Source organism: Podarcis cretensis (genome assembly GCF_951804945.1).
Source record: "Podarcis cretensis genome assembly, chromosome: 10".
Taxonomy (NCBI): domain Eukaryota; kingdom Metazoa; phylum Chordata; class Lepidosauria; order Squamata; family Lacertidae; genus Podarcis; species Podarcis cretensis.
This window is the reverse complement of record NC_137179.1, coordinates 13911800-13928714: the sequence shown is the minus strand read 5'-3', so window position 1 is coordinate 13928714 and position 16915 is coordinate 13911800. Positions and strand designations below refer to the sequence as shown.

General features: G+C 47.5%; 1 protein-coding gene across 2 annotated transcripts in view; it reads left to right on the top strand.

Annotated features, from left to right (window-relative positions):
* Nucleotides 1-4760: 4760 nt before the first annotated feature.
* The window catches only part of SOX5 (SRY-box transcription factor 5), a 775029-nt gene continuing 762874 nt past the window's right edge, over nt 4761-16915 (top strand). For both annotated transcript variants that reach the window (XM_079992440.1, XM_079992438.1), the window contains exon 1: nt 4761-5020. The gene's annotated coding sequence lies outside the window, so the exon portion shown is untranslated. The remainder of the gene's footprint in view (nt 5021-16915) is intronic.

The following is a 16915-nucleotide window of genomic DNA, read 5'->3' as shown; positions in this document are numbered from 1 at the left end:
CTAGAATTGTTTCTTTACCTTCCTTAGCAATTCAGCCAAAATTGTCCCTAGCCTGCCTGACCAGGCACTCACTTTCCCTTTCACTTCTCCAGGTCAGGAGCAAAACAATCAATGAAAAACAAGACATCTTATTTCTCTCTTAAGATTGTGTACTTGTCCCCTTGGCACAATTCCTCTCCCCTCCTTTTGGGGCATCAGTAAAACTAGCCAAGTGCCCAAATGCTGCTGCAGGACTCCAGCTCCCATTATCCCAGATCATTGGCCATGCTGGGAGTGACGGATGGGAGTTGGAGTCCAACAACATCTGGAGGGCCACAGGTTCCCCAGCTGTAGTGCAGAAGAAGGATCTATATTTTCAGGGAGGGAAGCGCAATGTGCTTTAAGGGCTCTGCACACACCCCTCTGTTAAGATTTCTTCCCCAGAGAGATGTATAGGTGACCTCTGGAACTGGCTACCACAATGCATAACAGCCACCAGTGTGGACAGCTTTAAAAGGATAATGTGATGTATAGCTGCTAACCATGATGGCTCCAGCATCAGAGGCTGTGTGTCCCTGAATATCAGTTGCCATGGATCATTAGCAGGAGACGGATGTGTGATGACATCTTCAGGCTGGTGGCCTTCCTAGAGACATCTAGATGGCCACTGTGAAAATGTAATGCTCTGGATCAGGATCAGGACTGGATTTAGGTTTGATGAGGCCCTAAGGTACTGATGGTGCTGTGGGTTAAACCACAGAGCCTAGGACTTGGCGATCAGAAGGTCGGCGGTTCGAATCCCTGTGACGGGGTGAGCTCCCGTTGATCGGTCCCTGCTCCTGCCAACATAGCAGTTCGAAAGCACGTCAAAGTGCAAGTAGATAAATAGGTACCACTCTGGCGGTAATGTAAACGGCGTTTCTGTGCACTGCTCTGGTTCGCCAGAAGTGGCTTAGTCATGCTGGCCACATGACCCGGAAGCTGTACCCTGGCTCCCTTGGCCAGTGAAGCGAGATGAGCGCCGCAACCACAGAGTCGGTCATGACTGGACCTAATGGTCAGGGGTCCCTTTACATTTACCTTTAAGGTACTGGGGGTAATGGGGCCCTTTATATGTCCAGCTGTCCTTTGTCAACAACAAATTGTCACTGTTTTTTGATCAATATTTTAGGGAGCAGGCTAGCAGGCGGGGCCCATTACTTACATCATAGGAGCCTACACAACGCAAAACACTGTTGCTGTATGTAGGTTTTATTTTATTTGTTTATCTTATATTTTGGATATGCACATCCAGTTTTTTCCCCTTTAATTTTTTTGGGGCCCCCCAAGAGAGTGGGGCCCTAAACTATAGCTTGTTTAGCTTATACATAAATCTGGCACTGATCAGGATTTCCCAAACTTGTGTCCCAAACTTACAACAACCATCATCCCTAGCTAACAGTACCAATGGTCAGTGATGATGGGAACTGTAGTCCAAAACCGCTGGACAACGCAAGTCTAGATAGACCATTGGCCTGATCTGGCCGGGCTCTTTATATGTTCTTATGAAACAGGATTCTTCCACTACCTGATTTCCCCAACAACAGCAACAACACTTTTACAGTGCCCCACAATACTTTACCTTGCTCCCCATATACGCTGATGGGGCCAAAACTGGCAGTGACCAGCCAGGAGGAAGACCTTGGGGTTCTGGTAGATACCTCGAGGAATATGTTGACCCAGGGTGTGGCAGCTGTGAAAAAGGCAAATTCCATGCTAGGGTCCTTTCTAGACTACCAGTTTACAGAGCAGCCATCCAGATTTGTTTGCACAAAGCTTTAGGGGAGCTTAGATGATATAGATCTAAGCAGAGCATGAGATTCTTAATCTCAGGGTTGTGGGTTCAAGCCCCTCATTGGGCAAAAGACTCCTGCATTGCAGGGGGTTGAACTAGATGAAACTCGTGACTTATTATTATTATTATTATTATTATTATTATTTATACCCCGCCTATCTGGCTGGGTTTCCCCAGCCACTCTGGGCAGCTCCCAACAGAATATTAAAAACACGATAAAATTCTATGATTCTAAGCAGTCATGTTGATCGCTTTGTGCAGAGGTTATACTACACTGTCTCATTTTCACACACACTTTCCAGTGCATTTCCCCCCCTTTTTTTGCAAAACCTCATATACATTTATACCTGAAGGAGTGTCTCCACCCCCATCGTTCAGCCCGGACACTGAGATCCAGCACCGAGAGCCTTCTGGCGGTTCTCTCACTGCAAGAAGTGAGGTTACAGGGAACCAAGCAGAGGGCCTTCTTGGTAGTGGCACCTGCCCTGTGGAACGCCCTCCCTTCATATGTGAAGGAAATAAGCAGCTATCTTCTTTTTAAAAGACATCTGAAGGCAGCCCTGTTTAGGGAAGTTTTTAATATTTAATGCTGGATTGTTTTTAACACTTGATTGGAAGCCGCCCAGAGTGGCTGGGGAAACTCAGCCAGATGGGCGGGGTATAAGAACAACTTTCAGAATATCCCCTTCTCTCCACAAACCACCTAGAGAAGAGAATAAATACCCTTCTCTTTGCAAACCTGCCTTTCTCAAAGAGTCCCACTGATCCATCATCAGGAATGGACCCCACGGGTCATCTAGTCCAACCCGTTCCAATGCAGAAATCCTGCCCCAAGCCAGGTGGGCTGGAACCACGAGATGCACTAACCCATTATTAATACTAATGCACACACACATATACAGAAGAATCAAGCACTGCAAAAAGTGACAGCGGCAACTGCCGGTTTGCATTTCAAGGCCAGCGCACTCTGATTAGTTCATTTCTGCTCTGTGAATTATCGAAGGTCTTTCTGTGGCTGATGATGCAACTTTCCTTCTTCCCAGGCTGGGCGAGGGGAGGAGCCTCTTGCAGGCCCCGCCCCTTCCTCTCCACCGTCAGCCTTGGGACAGCCAGAGGGATATGACAGGGCGTCGATTTCTTGGGAACAGCCTGTGAAACGGATGTCTTTCCTCACACCCCCCACCACGCAGCTTTCTCTCACTTTCCCTTTCTCCGACGCCCCCCTCCGCGCTTCGTTTTAAAGCAGCCGCGTCACTGAACCGCCTCCTCCTCCTCCTGGGAGATGTCGCTGGTTCTCTCTCCGTCTTCGCTTTGCCTTTGCACCCACCCCGCAAAGGGTTAATCCAAGAATCCCTGAGCAACTTTTGCGATGCTTTGCGAGCACAGAATCTGTGCTCTTAAATCGCAACTAGAAGTCATCGGACATTAAAGTGAAGGGAACCGAAAAGCAATCGTTTTGTTTTTCTTTTCTTTTCAGAGATTTGACAGCTGCTTGCTCAGTGCAATCCCTACCAACCCCTTACTCGCGAGTAAGCCTCGCTGAACTGAGTGGAGGTTTGCTCCCAAGTAAGCGCGCAATCAGGGGAAACGATCCGATGGGGATAGCTCCCAGATCATCAGCTTACAAGGAGCCTTGCAGACGGACCGAGAGGCAAAATAGACAGGTCTCTGCCCCGAGGTGCTTACAATCTAACTGGGGGGGGGGTGGAGGAAGAGAGCAACAGGCAATGAGTTGACGAAAGCAGGCGCATCTCTACGTTCAGCCGGACTCTACACATGTTTACTCGGGAGTAAGCCCCGATGGACTCGCCGATAAGCACTGGATCCCAGTATAGATCCAGTGCCTTAGGAGTAAGCCCCTCTGAATTCAACGGCACTTCTTTCTCAGCAGACGCGCTGCAGGTTGCGCTCTGAGGCTGCTGCGATCCCATGTACACTTGCTTCGGAGTAAGCCCCCCTGTTCCCAGCGGCACTTGCGCCTGAACAGACAAGTTTAGGATCCTGCTGCACGGCGCGCGCGTGAACATCATGCTGTCGATGATCCTTTAAATCGACAAAAAAGGGGCATTGATTTATTTTTGTAGTAAAACGATGCAGGCTAATTTCTTACGAAATATATATATATTTGAAGATGCACTTTGCAACGTGTCTCAGATTATCCACATGACAATATATATGAAATAATAAAGGAAAGCTGGAAATCTGAGAGCCGGGGTGTGTGTGTGTTCCTTCTGGGACCCCCTCCACGCTCACAGAAGGGGGAAGGAATAGAAAGAGGAATACCATTTACTGTCCTTTTCCTTCCTCGGTCCTTTTTTGCATTGAAGAGGGGGAGGGGGGAATACACTTTGAAGCAATTGCGCCCCCTCTCCTCCCCCGCGTCCACGCCGCGCGCCGCTTCGCCCCGCGTCAATTACCAGCTCCGTTGTTTACAATCCGCCCCCGCAGCACGTTGGCAGGAAGGGCGGGGCGGGGGGCGGAGCGGAGGGGGGAGAGACCCCAGCTCCGCCCCCCCCCCAGCCCCAGCCCCGGCATCGGCCTGCCTTTCGCCCCAGCTGGGAGGTCTGGAAGGTGGAGGTGATCCTATTGGAAGTTGGGCGGAGGGGGGAAGAGCGAAAAAGACCAGAGGAAGACAGCAACCGGGGGTGCAAAAAGGCGACTCATCTCTCTCTCCCCCCCCATCCATCTTTAGGGGGCACCAGTCCCGGCCACCCTCCCCCCAACAAAACATCACATCACGTGGAGGGGAAGGGAGGCTGGAAGTAACTTCGAGCATCTATTGCGAGATTATTATTTTTTTTTGCAAGCGAACGCCCATGCGTGTCTGTGCATCTTCTCTACGCACGCAATTAACCTGCACGCATCTCCGGGAGGGTTCCCTCTTTGCACGGGCGTCCCCCCTCCCCTGCCACTTCTTTGATCTCTTCCCCCACCCCACCCGCTTTTGTCATTTGCGCTCGCCTTGTGGTGGTGTTTGTCTCTCCAACCGCCTCATGACCAGCTAAGGGATTTCACCTCGTCCTTGAGAAAAAGGGAAGCCAGCAGATCAAGGCACAGACAGAAAAAGAGAGAGAGAGAGAGAGAGAGAGAGAGAGACGGTATCTCTCTCCCTCCCTCCTTCCTTCCCTCCAGTATATCTCTCTGCCGCTCTTCGCCATCTCCGCGTCTGACGGCCGAATCTCCCCAGGCCCGAGAGAGGAAAACCGGGTAGGTTTTTGAAAAAAGACGGAGCCACGGAGAACTTTCTCCGCGCGAGCGTGTGAAGGGTGGGTGGGTGGGATCTGCTGGGGAAACAGCCGTGCTGGTGGGATCTGCACTTTGGCAGGGTTCCCTCCCTCCACCCCGCAACACTTTCCCAGGATCGCTCCGGATCAAACGGTGCTCAGTGTTTACAACTGGCTGCAAGGAGATAAGGGAGGCGGATGGAGAGCGAAGGAGTGGCGCGCAAGATTCGAGCCCAGTATTGCCCTGCGTTTTATTCTCTCTCTTTTTGGCGTGTGTGTAGATCTCAGTTGCTGCCCCCTTTCTCCCCCACCCTGGCAGACACGCACCGGGATCATGCCACCTCCTCCTCCTCTGGCCACGGTGCTGGAGAGAGAGAGAGAGAGAGAGAGAGAGAGAGAGAGGTATGCATGCATGCACCAGCGAGGCCATGCGCGCCTCGCCAATGGGACCCTTGGCGAGGCGCTTTCAAAAACTTTGCGGCTCTGTTTGGCCCGCCTCCCCGGCCTCTCTGCAAACCCAGATCCTCGTGGGGGTACAGAGAAGGAAGCGTGGCAGAAGCTGTTGCTTTAGCGCCCAGCTCCTGCTCGGAGCTAAACCTAGCTGTCCTCCTCTGGAAGCAGAATACTGGGTTAGAGAGAGAGAAAGAGAGATGGTTTTTTTGGTCTGGTCCAAAAAGGCTCCTCCTCTTTATTGATCTCCCTGCAGCGCGTGGAGAGTTTGGGGTTGGGGTGTCTCTGTGCATGTTGCTAGAAAGCTGAACGGCTGTGTGAGAAGGGGAGAAAATCTCTCTTTCTCGCTCTTGAATCTTGGACTGGGCTCCTGGTCCCCCGGGATCCCTCAGACAGGAAGCATTAAATTATTTTAATTGCCTCGGCTTTGTTTGTGTACGCCTGTGTGGGGAGGGAGAATGGAAAAGCATCCCTTCGGAGGGAGATGGTATTTTGCTTGTCCCCCCCACCTCCCTATGCATCCACACCAGCCTGTTAAGGGGAAAAAATGAGGAGTGGGGTTTGTTTTATTTTGGGGGGGAAATTTCATTGTCGTATCAATGCGTTTGTCTGCTTGCACTTTGCAGAGTATTATTGATCTACCATTCGGAGAGTAGTAGCCTCAGCAGTAGTAGAAAGGCATTGTTGACATACTTTCCAGCTAGGAATGCTCTTCTTTCCAAGTTTTGCTCTTTTTTTCACTTAAAAAAAAAATTCATTCCTCCTTAAAACGCTTTGGCTCGCTGAGAAAGGACTCGGAGACGCTGTCTTTTTGCAGCTGTTACTCTTGCTCTCTCTCTCCCCCCCCCCAATAAAAGGAAGGGAGAGAGAAAAGTCCGAAAGGAAAGAAAAAGTAATCCTAAATCAATGGATGCAATGAGTATTTAAACTCTCAAAGCTAAGCTTTGCATGGGGGACACACAACAGCAGTGAACTTTGCCTTTCGAGAGAGTGAAGCGCACTCACAACAGGGACTTTATTCTAACAAACACGGCTGGGATCCTAGAATAACCGAGGTTGTTTTGTCAAGAACAACATGAACAGATTCCCCCCCTGGGATTTCTGTTCAACTCTGTGCTCTGGCCAAGGGCAGACCCAATAGCAATCTCTGGGATTTTCGGATAAGAAGACTGTGGGAATCTGCAGAAGACGGAGGGGCTGTTTTCTCCTCCTAGCTCATAAATAAGTGCCACATCCCAAGACGCTCCCAGGATTATTTATTTATTTATTTGCCATTGCTTCCTAATAACAAGCTTCTATCAGCCAACCGGGGAGATTTGCAGGCATATAATGCTGCAATTCAATTTCAATTTATTTATTTTTTTGAAACGTGGAAGCAAACGAATTTTGCAAAATGTCTCCTATGAACTGTGAACTGTAAGGGTGTGACTTGTACGCTAGCAGATTTCTGCACCTTTCCGAAGATAAGTTAGAATCTCTCCCCTCCCTCCCCTTTCCAAACTGAGAAGAGTTTTGCATAGATATTAAGATATAGGCAGCTGTGTTTGTCATTAGAGGAGGAGTTGGGGGGGGGGGGAGGAAGGCAAGAGGAATCCAAAACAGCAACAGTAGCACAGCACTTTAGACAAAGTCCAAAGACAAAGTAGCAAGTCTGAACGCAAGAGAGTTTGCTTGCTTTTTCTGACTTTTTAAATGGGTCCCAAGTGCTACTGTTTGCTACATGCAGCTTCAAAGAACTGGAATGCAATCCTCACGGAGAGATGGTAAATCTCAGCCTAATGGAGACTCCAGTTCCAGAGGCACTGTATCCGTGAATATTGGCCACGAGGAAGACTGCCTTTGTGCTCTGCTGACAGGCACCCCAAAGGCAACTTTACAGATCTGAAAACAGCTGAAATAAATGGACGTGGAGAGATCCAGCAGGATGCTGAAGCTCAGCTCAGCTCCAGAAAGCATCTCTGTCACATTTGAATATCCGTAGAGCAAAAGTTTCGCAGGTTCCTTGCCCCAGCTGATTTAAATTTAGCTTCTGCCTGAAGCCCCACTAAAGCCAACGAGAAGTATTTTAAACCAATTCTCTAGGCTTCTCTCCAGATTCTGTGCAAGCGTGACATGCTCATCCCTTTCGTATCTTTCCCTGAGAAAGATCACAAGGTTGTGTCTGAGATTCTTCTCTAGGAAATTCAATTAGACGTTGCAAAGGTAGATGAAGCACTTTAAAAAGAAAGCAGAAGGGATGCCTTATTCTGCAAAAGAAGTTTGCAACTATTTTGGCAGCAGTTGCAGGGAAAGAAAAAGATGCTCGTGGTATTTTTCCCCGATAGGGTAATATTCGGCAAGATCTCAGCTAAGTGGTTTGTTAAGAAGAGCAATCATTAATTGGCTGTGTTTCGATAATCCTACGTGATCTGAAAATGAACACTGCATTGGCATCCTTCGTTAGCACTTTTGGTCAAAACGTAAGCTGCCTCAAATGCCTGCTGCAAAGTTTGCAGAGCAGGACTTGACAATCGGCTGACTTCTTTTGTGGACTGGAGGTTAGAGTAGTGAAGAGACGTTGACAGTTTCAAGTTCACTCACTTCAGGGCTCTGTGTGGTTTCTCAACTTGCCCAGTGTGGTCTAGGAGATCCTTTGCTGCACTTATAAAGTGCAGTTATTTATATTACGTTTGCGCAAAATGGCTTGTAGCATACTGCGAGGATCCCAACGGGGTTAAAGAGTTGTGCTGTACTTTATTGTGCTGTACTCACCACTTACTTCCTTGCCACGGGATCACATTTGTCTAGTGCTATACCAGCTGCACTGGCTCCCGGTGGAGTACAGGATCAGGTTTAAGGTGCTGGTTTTAACCTTTAAAGCCCTATACGGCCTAGGACCCTCGTACCTACGGGACTGCCTCTCCTGGTATGCCCCATGGAGGACCTTACGGTCTTCAAATAAAAACATCTTGGAGATCCTGGGCCACAGGGAGGTTAGGCTGGCCTTGACCAGAGCCAGGGTTTTTTCTGCCATGGCCCTGATCTGGTGGGACGCTTATCACAAGAGACTAGGGCCCTGTGGGACTTGACATCTTTCCGCAGGGCCTGCAAGATGGAGCTGTTCCTCCAGGCCTTTGGCCAAGGCACAGTCTGACTCCCACTCTCTCCTTATAAGAACTTGCATGAAAGTAGCTCCCCCCCACTTTTCTCACAGGCTCATATAAGATCAGTATAAGCAGTTAGGCCTGGTGAGCATTTAAGGTCCCCATCCCTAATTTGCGGGTTGCCATCTGATTAGATTTCACTTTGATTCTGATTTGATTTTAGGATGTATTTTAACTGATTACTTGATTTTATGGTAATATGTTATATATTTGATGTTAGCCGCTCTGAGCAAGTTCAGCTGGTGTTAAATACCATCTATAGATCATTTTCATAACATTTTCTCTAAGTGCACTGCATGCAGTAAAATTAATACCATCCTTCCATAACCTTTCCCATGATTCTAATTGAACATTATATCCAAAAACTTTAGCCCAGTGTATCATCACATCTACTAGGAGTTGTTTCTTTTTGTTTTCCAGTGTTGTTGTTGTTGTTGTTGTTTAGTCGTTTAGTTGTGTCCGACTCTTCGTGACCCCATGGACCAGAACACGCCAGGCACTCCTGTCTTCCACTGCCTCCCGCTGTTTGGTCAAACTCATGCTGGTAGCTTCAAGAACACTGTCCAACTATCTCGTCCTCTGTCGTCCCCTTCTCCTTGTCCCCTCCATCTTTCCCAACATCAGGGTCTTTTCTCTTCTCATGAGGTGGCCAAAGTATTGGAGCATCAGCTTCAGGATCTGTCCTTCCAGTGAGCACTCAGGGCTGATTTCCTTCAGAATGGATCGGTTTGATCTTCTTACAGTCCATGGGACTCTCAAGAGTCTCCTCCAGCATCATAATTCAAAAGCATCAATTCTTCGGCGATCAGCCTTCTTTATGGTCCAGCTCTCACTTCCATACATCACTACTGGAAAAACCATAGCTTAACTATACAGGCCTTTGTTGGCAAGGCGATGTCTCTGCTTTTTAAGATTCTGTCTAGGTTTGTCATTGCTTTTCTCCCAAGAAGTAGGCATTTTTTTTAATTTTGTGACTGCTGTCACCATCTGCAGTGATCATGGAGCCCAAGAAAGTAAAATCTCTCACTGCCTCCATTTCTTCCCCTTCTATTTGCCAGGAGGTGATGGGACCAGTGGCCATGATCTTAGTTGTTTTTGATGTTTTCCAGTGTACTTCATATTAATAAAAAACTGCCATAAGCAAATTTTTATTCTGAAACGGTGGCCCAGAGAAAAAAGCTTAAGAACCACTGGCCTACATGAACTAGCAGCAACCTTCTGGGGTTTTAGGCAGGTGCTTGAGTCTCCTTACCTGGAGAGGCCGGGGATTGAACTTGGCACCTTCTACATGCAAAGCAGATGCTCTACCACTGAGCTACAGTCCCTCCCCATCATTCATGACTCCGGTGTCTGGAGGAAATCCCCTCCCTTCCTCCAAACTGCTTCTCAAATTACAACTCAAATTACTGCCAGCTCATATCTGCACAGCCCCACTCTGGTTCCATCATGCCAGAGTGTGACAGAATGTTAGGAGTACTAATAATGATACCACCACGTACTGTGAACATAATTTTCACTCTTCGCTGCTGATGTGCTCTGGAGTTTTAAGATCTACCAGTGAAAAGTCACAACACTTAGAAGCAATGGGGGGAAAATAGCAATTTCAGCATTATGCTGAAAACACTGGCTTCAGCTACCCTTCTTTTGTTGTGGAATGTTGCAACGCTCTTAAGGGTTGGTAGATTAGATTTTTTATTTTATTTTTTAGATTATGTGCATAATCTTTGTGACAGTCTTTTACTTTTATCATATGAACAATTGCATCAAATCCTACTTCTCTCGGGTCTCTTGAAGAAAATAGCCATTTTAAAATTTCTGGGGAATTTTTTTGCCTGAGCAAGAACTGAGTAGCCAGGCCTCATGCTGCTACAATAAGATTTTCCTTTCTTATTGTTTTCAACAAAATGTAAGTTCATTAGCCTATATATATAGGTGGGGACCTTTGAGCCTCCAGATATTTCAGCTGCGAGTCCTTAGGCTCCCCATCCAGATCTTTCAAGGGCAGTGTGGCAGTCAGGAGGCAAAGGTAAAAAGTAAAGATAAAGGTCCTCTGGACAGTGAAGTCTACTCAAAGGCGACTATGGGGTTGCAGTGCTCATCTCGCTTTCATGCTGAGGGAGCCGGCGTTTGTCCACAGACAGCTTTCTGGGTCATGTGGCCAGCAGGACTAAACCGCTTCTGGTGCAACAGCACTCCATGACAGAAGCCAGAACTTATGGAAATGCCGTTTACCTTCCCGCCACAGTGGTACTTATTTATCTACTTGCACTGGCGTGCTTTTGAACTGCTAGGTTGGCAGGAGCTGGGACAGAGCAATGGGAGCTCACTCCGTCGTGGGGATTCGAACCACCGACCTTCCGATCAGCAAACCCAAGTGTGGCAGTCAGGAGGCAGAAGCAGGGTGCACACCAACATGGAGCATCAGGTGCAGTCAGTGAGCAAACAGAGGGGCATTTATGAAGATCCTTTCTGTGACATCTAGTTCAGGAGTCAGGAACCTTCTACTAAGGGTCTCATGGTTTGGGAAGGAATAATCTGCTGGGTGCCAGTTGGCAAACTGGGACCAAGAGGCTGTGGGGCTGGAGACAAAAGGAGACCCTTTCTCTGTCTGTCTGTGCCATCTTTCCTCTATTTTTCATTTTACTCCTCTCTGCTATATATTTGAAAGTAAGTAAGCCTAGTACAGTGGTACCTCAGGTTAAGTACTTAATTCGTTCCGGAGGTCCGTTCTTAACCTGAAACTGTTCTTAACCTGAAGCACCACTTTGGCTAATGGGGTCTCCCGCTGCTGCCGCACCGCCAGAGCACGATTTCTGTTCTCATCCTGAAGCAAAGTTCTTAACCTGAAGCACTATTTCTGGGTTAGAGGAGTCTGTAATCTGAAGCGTATGTAACCTGAAGCATATGTAACCTGAGGTACCACTGTACCCCAGTACGCTGGCTGTTTGGCTGTAATAACCGTAATAAAACTGTTTGGCCATAATAAAACTGTTTGGCCCTAATAAAAACATTCATTTCTAGTGCCCTGAGCCACAGGTTGCCCATCCTATTCCAACTTGCCTTGCTTCCCACCAAGACAAACTTTGCTGTGGGGCAGGTATACACACATCACAACAATGTCTAGACAGGAGGTCAAGCTGAACTGGAAGGTTCCCACAGGTTAATCCTTGGCTACTGGTGGAGGTGTCAGGATATGGAAAAGGGAGAATTCACTGCTCCAGGAAAGGATGGCAACTCAGCACCAGACACCCTGGGTTGCGATGCATCCTCATCAGGTCCAGAACCCCAGCTCTTTTGTCTGAGGCCAGCACTTTATTCCCCCCACTGACCCCACTGCCTCTCTGTTCTCTGCTGGTCGAAAGCCTTCCCATGTCCTTGATCTGAAATTCCTCTCTCCAAGAGCACAGATGCACTTAGATTTCTCTCAGCCTGCCGACAGCATATGCCTTTTGACAGTCTGAAGAGGTCCTTCTCTAACATTTATGACAGCATTTCCCCTTCTGCCTCTCCCCGTTTCCTTCTATTTTTATATTGGTCTCAAACTGTAGATGGAAGCCCACAAGTAATCTACAATGGAATCCATTAATATTGGCGATTTTCAGGAACTCAAGGACAATTACTTTCTTCCTTACTAATCCCCCGCTGCTTTTTCCATCTGTGCAGGAGGCCTGAGACTGTAAGAATGCCACTTTGGCTCCGTGTATCAAATACAGAACTCTCTTATTGCTCCTAAACCTACCTCCAGTGAGGCTGGGAAATCGAACTTGAGTGCCCCAGAGCACTGCTGCCTACTGGGATGCGTCACAGACGCAGCAGTCCCTTTTAGAGTTTTATTTGATGCACCCACTGGTCCTGACAATTGTCGGCTAACTGACCCCATCAGCAAGCCATCTCCTAATAGGAGATATAGATGAAGCCATTCTTTCCTATTGTACTTTCAGATGGAAAATAACAAGCTTCAATCTGAAAAAAATAAATCATGGCCAGTGGATTCATTTGTCTATGTCTATATCTATATCTTTATCTATATCTATCAGAGAGAATGAACCTGTAGCCCTCCAGATGGATGTCAGGGCATGTGTCAACAATAACTCACATGGCGTCAGTGAAGTTAACCCTTCATTCAAAGAAACAAGGCAGCTGAGGCCTAGAGAGCACAGCAACTTTTCCTGGTAGATCTTGCCCCTATGATGCACTTCTGTGGACTTAATGTTCCCACTTTCCCACAGCTTCTTAAATCTCCTCCTCCCTTGGGACCATCCCAAGCAATCTGAGATTCTGATGCCTTGTCTGTCTTTGCTCTGCCTTTTTCATACCTCTTCTGGTTCTGGGAGACCGGGGGGTGGGGAGCTGGTCACAGCAGGAGGGGGAGACATCCTGGATTCTTCAGCAGCCTGACTCACCTATGCCTCTTGGCTCCCCTCTGCTTCTGCCTCCGCTTCTGTACTTTTCTCTGCCACAGCCTCTTCCTGCTCACGAAACCCTGTTGCCTCTTCAGCTTCCAACACCACCTTCTGCTCCTTCTTCTTCCTCTGACCCCTCATCATCATCCCACCACCAATCCCTGGCTCTGAGCCTTCTTCCCTTGGTTGTTCCTTATCTGGTGCTTCCCACTGCTCCTCTGCATCTAGCCAGTGCATGACACTGGACTTCAGCTCTCATTTCTCCTGGGCTATACTGACTGGGGCTCATGAGAGTTGGAGTCCAAAAATACCTGGAGGGCCGCAGGTTTGCTACATATCTAGATCCATGCATGCTCACCTGTGTTGCTCCCATTATCCCATCTGTTGGAGCCTGCACAGTTTCTTCCAAGAGGCTGAGTTAGGATGGGCGACAGGAGTGGAAGATACCCATGTGGGTTTGTCAACAGGTAAATGTAAGCTGCTGAATCCAGAGGAATTTAGTTATACTTCAATTCCCACTGATGTTGTAGTGAAGTAGACTTGTTCTTTGAGGCTTCCGAAGGTGGGCCTGGAAGCAATAAGTGGAAATTACAGAGGACTGTATTGAGGCTAAATGTTAGGAGAAACTTCCTAATGGTAGTTTGGCAGGGGACTGGGCTGCCTCATGGAAGTCATACGTAGGGCTGGGTCAATATATCATCATACCTCGGGTTAAATACGCTTCAGGTTGAACATTTTCAGGTTGCGTTCTGCGGTGACCTGGAAGTAACTCAATGGGTTACTTCTAGGTTTCACCACTCACACATGCACAGACGCTCAAAATGATGTCATGTGCATGCGCAGAAGTGGCGAATTGCACACGCGCAGATGCAGTTTGCATTTTGCTCAGGATGCGAACGGGGCTCCGGAACAGATCCCGTTCGCATCCAGAGGTACCACTGTATTGTCCCAAACCGGTTTGAAATCCATATTGTGATATCGGTTTCATAATTTTTGACCTGGCAATATATAAAAAATCATGATGTGTGTGTGCTATGCAAAAATCACAATGAGGGGAAAAACCATGAAGCCACCCAAAGTCTCTATATAGCTCCATCCTTATTTTAGACATTGTGAAATATTGGTGTATCACGATGTTTAGATGGTGATATATCACAGTGTTGAAAACCAGATATCACCCAGCCCTAGTCATGGGCTCTCCTCTGGGTGTATGAGGGCAGAGGGTGGAGAATTGTCCATCAGGGATGCTGTAGTCACCTCATCTGTTGCTGGTCCTTCACTGAGTAGGGGTTGGGCTATATGACGCATCCAAGTTCCCTTCCAGCTCTACGGTTCTATGAATTAATTGGGGGCAAATTAGTCATGACAAATTCCATTTCAGTGGGGCTATAAGTGTGAGTAATTTCCTCTGAATCTACTCCGGGAACCAAATCAGCCTTCAGGTACCACGTATTACCGAAGCAACCCACAGGATGTGGAAGCTCAGAACACTCTGCTGCTGAGATGTTCCAAGTTACCAACACATAGAGCCAAAGTTTCATAGCTTTAGGCTAATTTCAAAGGTTTGGGGTTGGGAGCAGGGCAGTGACTGATCCCTGCCACTTGATTTAATGATCTAGCACAGGGGTCAGCAAACATTTTCAGCAGGGGGCTGGTCCCTCAGACCTTGTGGGGGGCCGGACTATATTTTGAAAAAATAAATAAATGAATGAATTCCTATGCCCCACAAATAACCCAGAGATGCATTTTAAATAAAAGCAAACATCCTACTCATGTAAAAACATCAGGCAGGCCCCACAAATAACCCAGAGATGCAATTTAAATAAAAGGACACATTCTACTCATGTATGAACATGCTGATTCCTGGACCATCTACAGGCCGGATTTAGAAGGCGATTGGGCTGGATCTGGCCCATGGGCCTTAGTTTGCCTACCCATGATCTAGCAGTTGTTCCTCATCTTTGTGGAACAGTACATGAGGGTGCTGTCCGGATCCTGTTGTCAGGCTCTTCCTGAGGGCATTCTTCCTGAATCAGTCCTTGTTGTCATTTGATGTGAACCACTTTGAGGAGTTTTCATTGTTGTCGATTAAGTGGTATATACAGTAAAGTAAAGGTAAAGGGACCCCTGACCATTAGGTCCAGTCATGACCGACTCTGGGGTTACGGCACTCATCTTGCTTTATTGGCTGTGGGAGCCGACATACAGCTTCCGGGTCATGTGGCCAACGTGACTAAGCCACTTCTGGCAAACCAGAGCAGCACACGGAAACACCGTTTACCTTCACACCGGAGCGGTACCTATTTATCTACTTGCACTTTGACGTGTTTTCAGACTGCTAGGTGGGCAGGAGCTGGGGACTGAGCAACAGGAGCTCACCCCTTCGCGGGGATTCGAACCGCCAACCTTCCGACCGGCAAGCCTTAGGCTCTGTGGTTTAGACCACAGCGCCACCCGCGTCCCTTGCCTCTCCCTTACCAGTTGCTTATTCAAGGTTGTTTCCAATAAGCCCTGCATGCCAACTTAACTGTATTGCTTCTATGGCTGTGCTATAATAGGAGGGGGGCAAGCTATTTTGGAACTGTGGAAAGATTAGTGTTTTGGCTCAGCATGAAACAATAATGTGTGAAAAGTATAAGATCACACCTTAGGGAAACTGCATATTTATGCATAATCTGACAGTGAGATCTTGCCAGGTTCCTTTTTCCTTTTCGTGTTGTTGTTGACTCTGTGTAAAAGGAGAATGAAGGTTTCTGATGCATGCCTTCATAGAGATGTTATCACGACTGTTGAGATTTGAAGTCTGCTTCAAGGATGTGCAGATTGATTCAGGTTTCCCACTTCCTAGTCCCCCACCCAAACATCTATGTTTTGATCTAAACATGATCATTTTCTAATCATTGCACACACACAAAAACCGCTCTAATAGAGACAGCTGTAGAGGTCAATTCAAAAGTCAAATGGCCATTGATAACTAAGTAATAAAAAAGGTGACCATTTTTACCCTTAACAGGAAGAAGGAAGGAAGGCAGCGGAAAGGAGGAAAGGGTTTGTGGGAGGGGTCTGCACAAACCACAGGATTCAATGTGGACCCCAATTTGATGCTTCAGGAAACATTCTGCCTCAGACACCTTGTGGACTGCCTGATTTAGCTCTGGGTCCATTTAAATCCACACACAAACAATTGGAAAATAAAATACAGTGGTACCTCGGGTTAAGTACTTAATTCGTTCTGGAGGTCCGTTCTTAACCTGAAACTGTTCTTAACCTGAAGCTGGTGTTGACCTTTAAAGCCCTAAACGGCCTCGGCCCAGTATACCTGAAGGAGCGTCTCCACCCCCATCGTTCTGCCCGGACGCTGAGGTCCAGCGCCAAGGGCCTTCTGGCGGTTCCCTCATTGCGAGAAGCAAAGCTACAGGGAACCAGGCAGAGGGCCTTCTCGGTCGTTGGGCCTGTCCTGTGGAACGCCCTCCCATCAGATGTCAAAGCGATAAATAACTACCTGACATTCAGAAGACATCTTAAGGCAGCCCTGTTCAGGGAAGTTTTTAATCTGTGATATTTTAGTGTATTTTTGGTTTTTATGGAAGCCACCCAGAGTGGCTGGGGAAACCCAGCCAGATGGGCGAGGTACAAATAATAAATTATTATTATTATTATTATTATTATTATTATTATTATTATTATTATTATTGTTATTATTATTATTTAGCTAATGGGGCTTCCCGGTGCCGCCACACCAACGGAGCATGATTTCTGTTCTCATCCTGAATCAAAGTTCTTAACCTGAAGCACTATTTCTGGGTTAGCAGAGTCTGTAACCTGAAGCGTATGTAACCTGAGGTACCACTGTAACATCTCTCTCCCCCCCTTTGGCAGAAG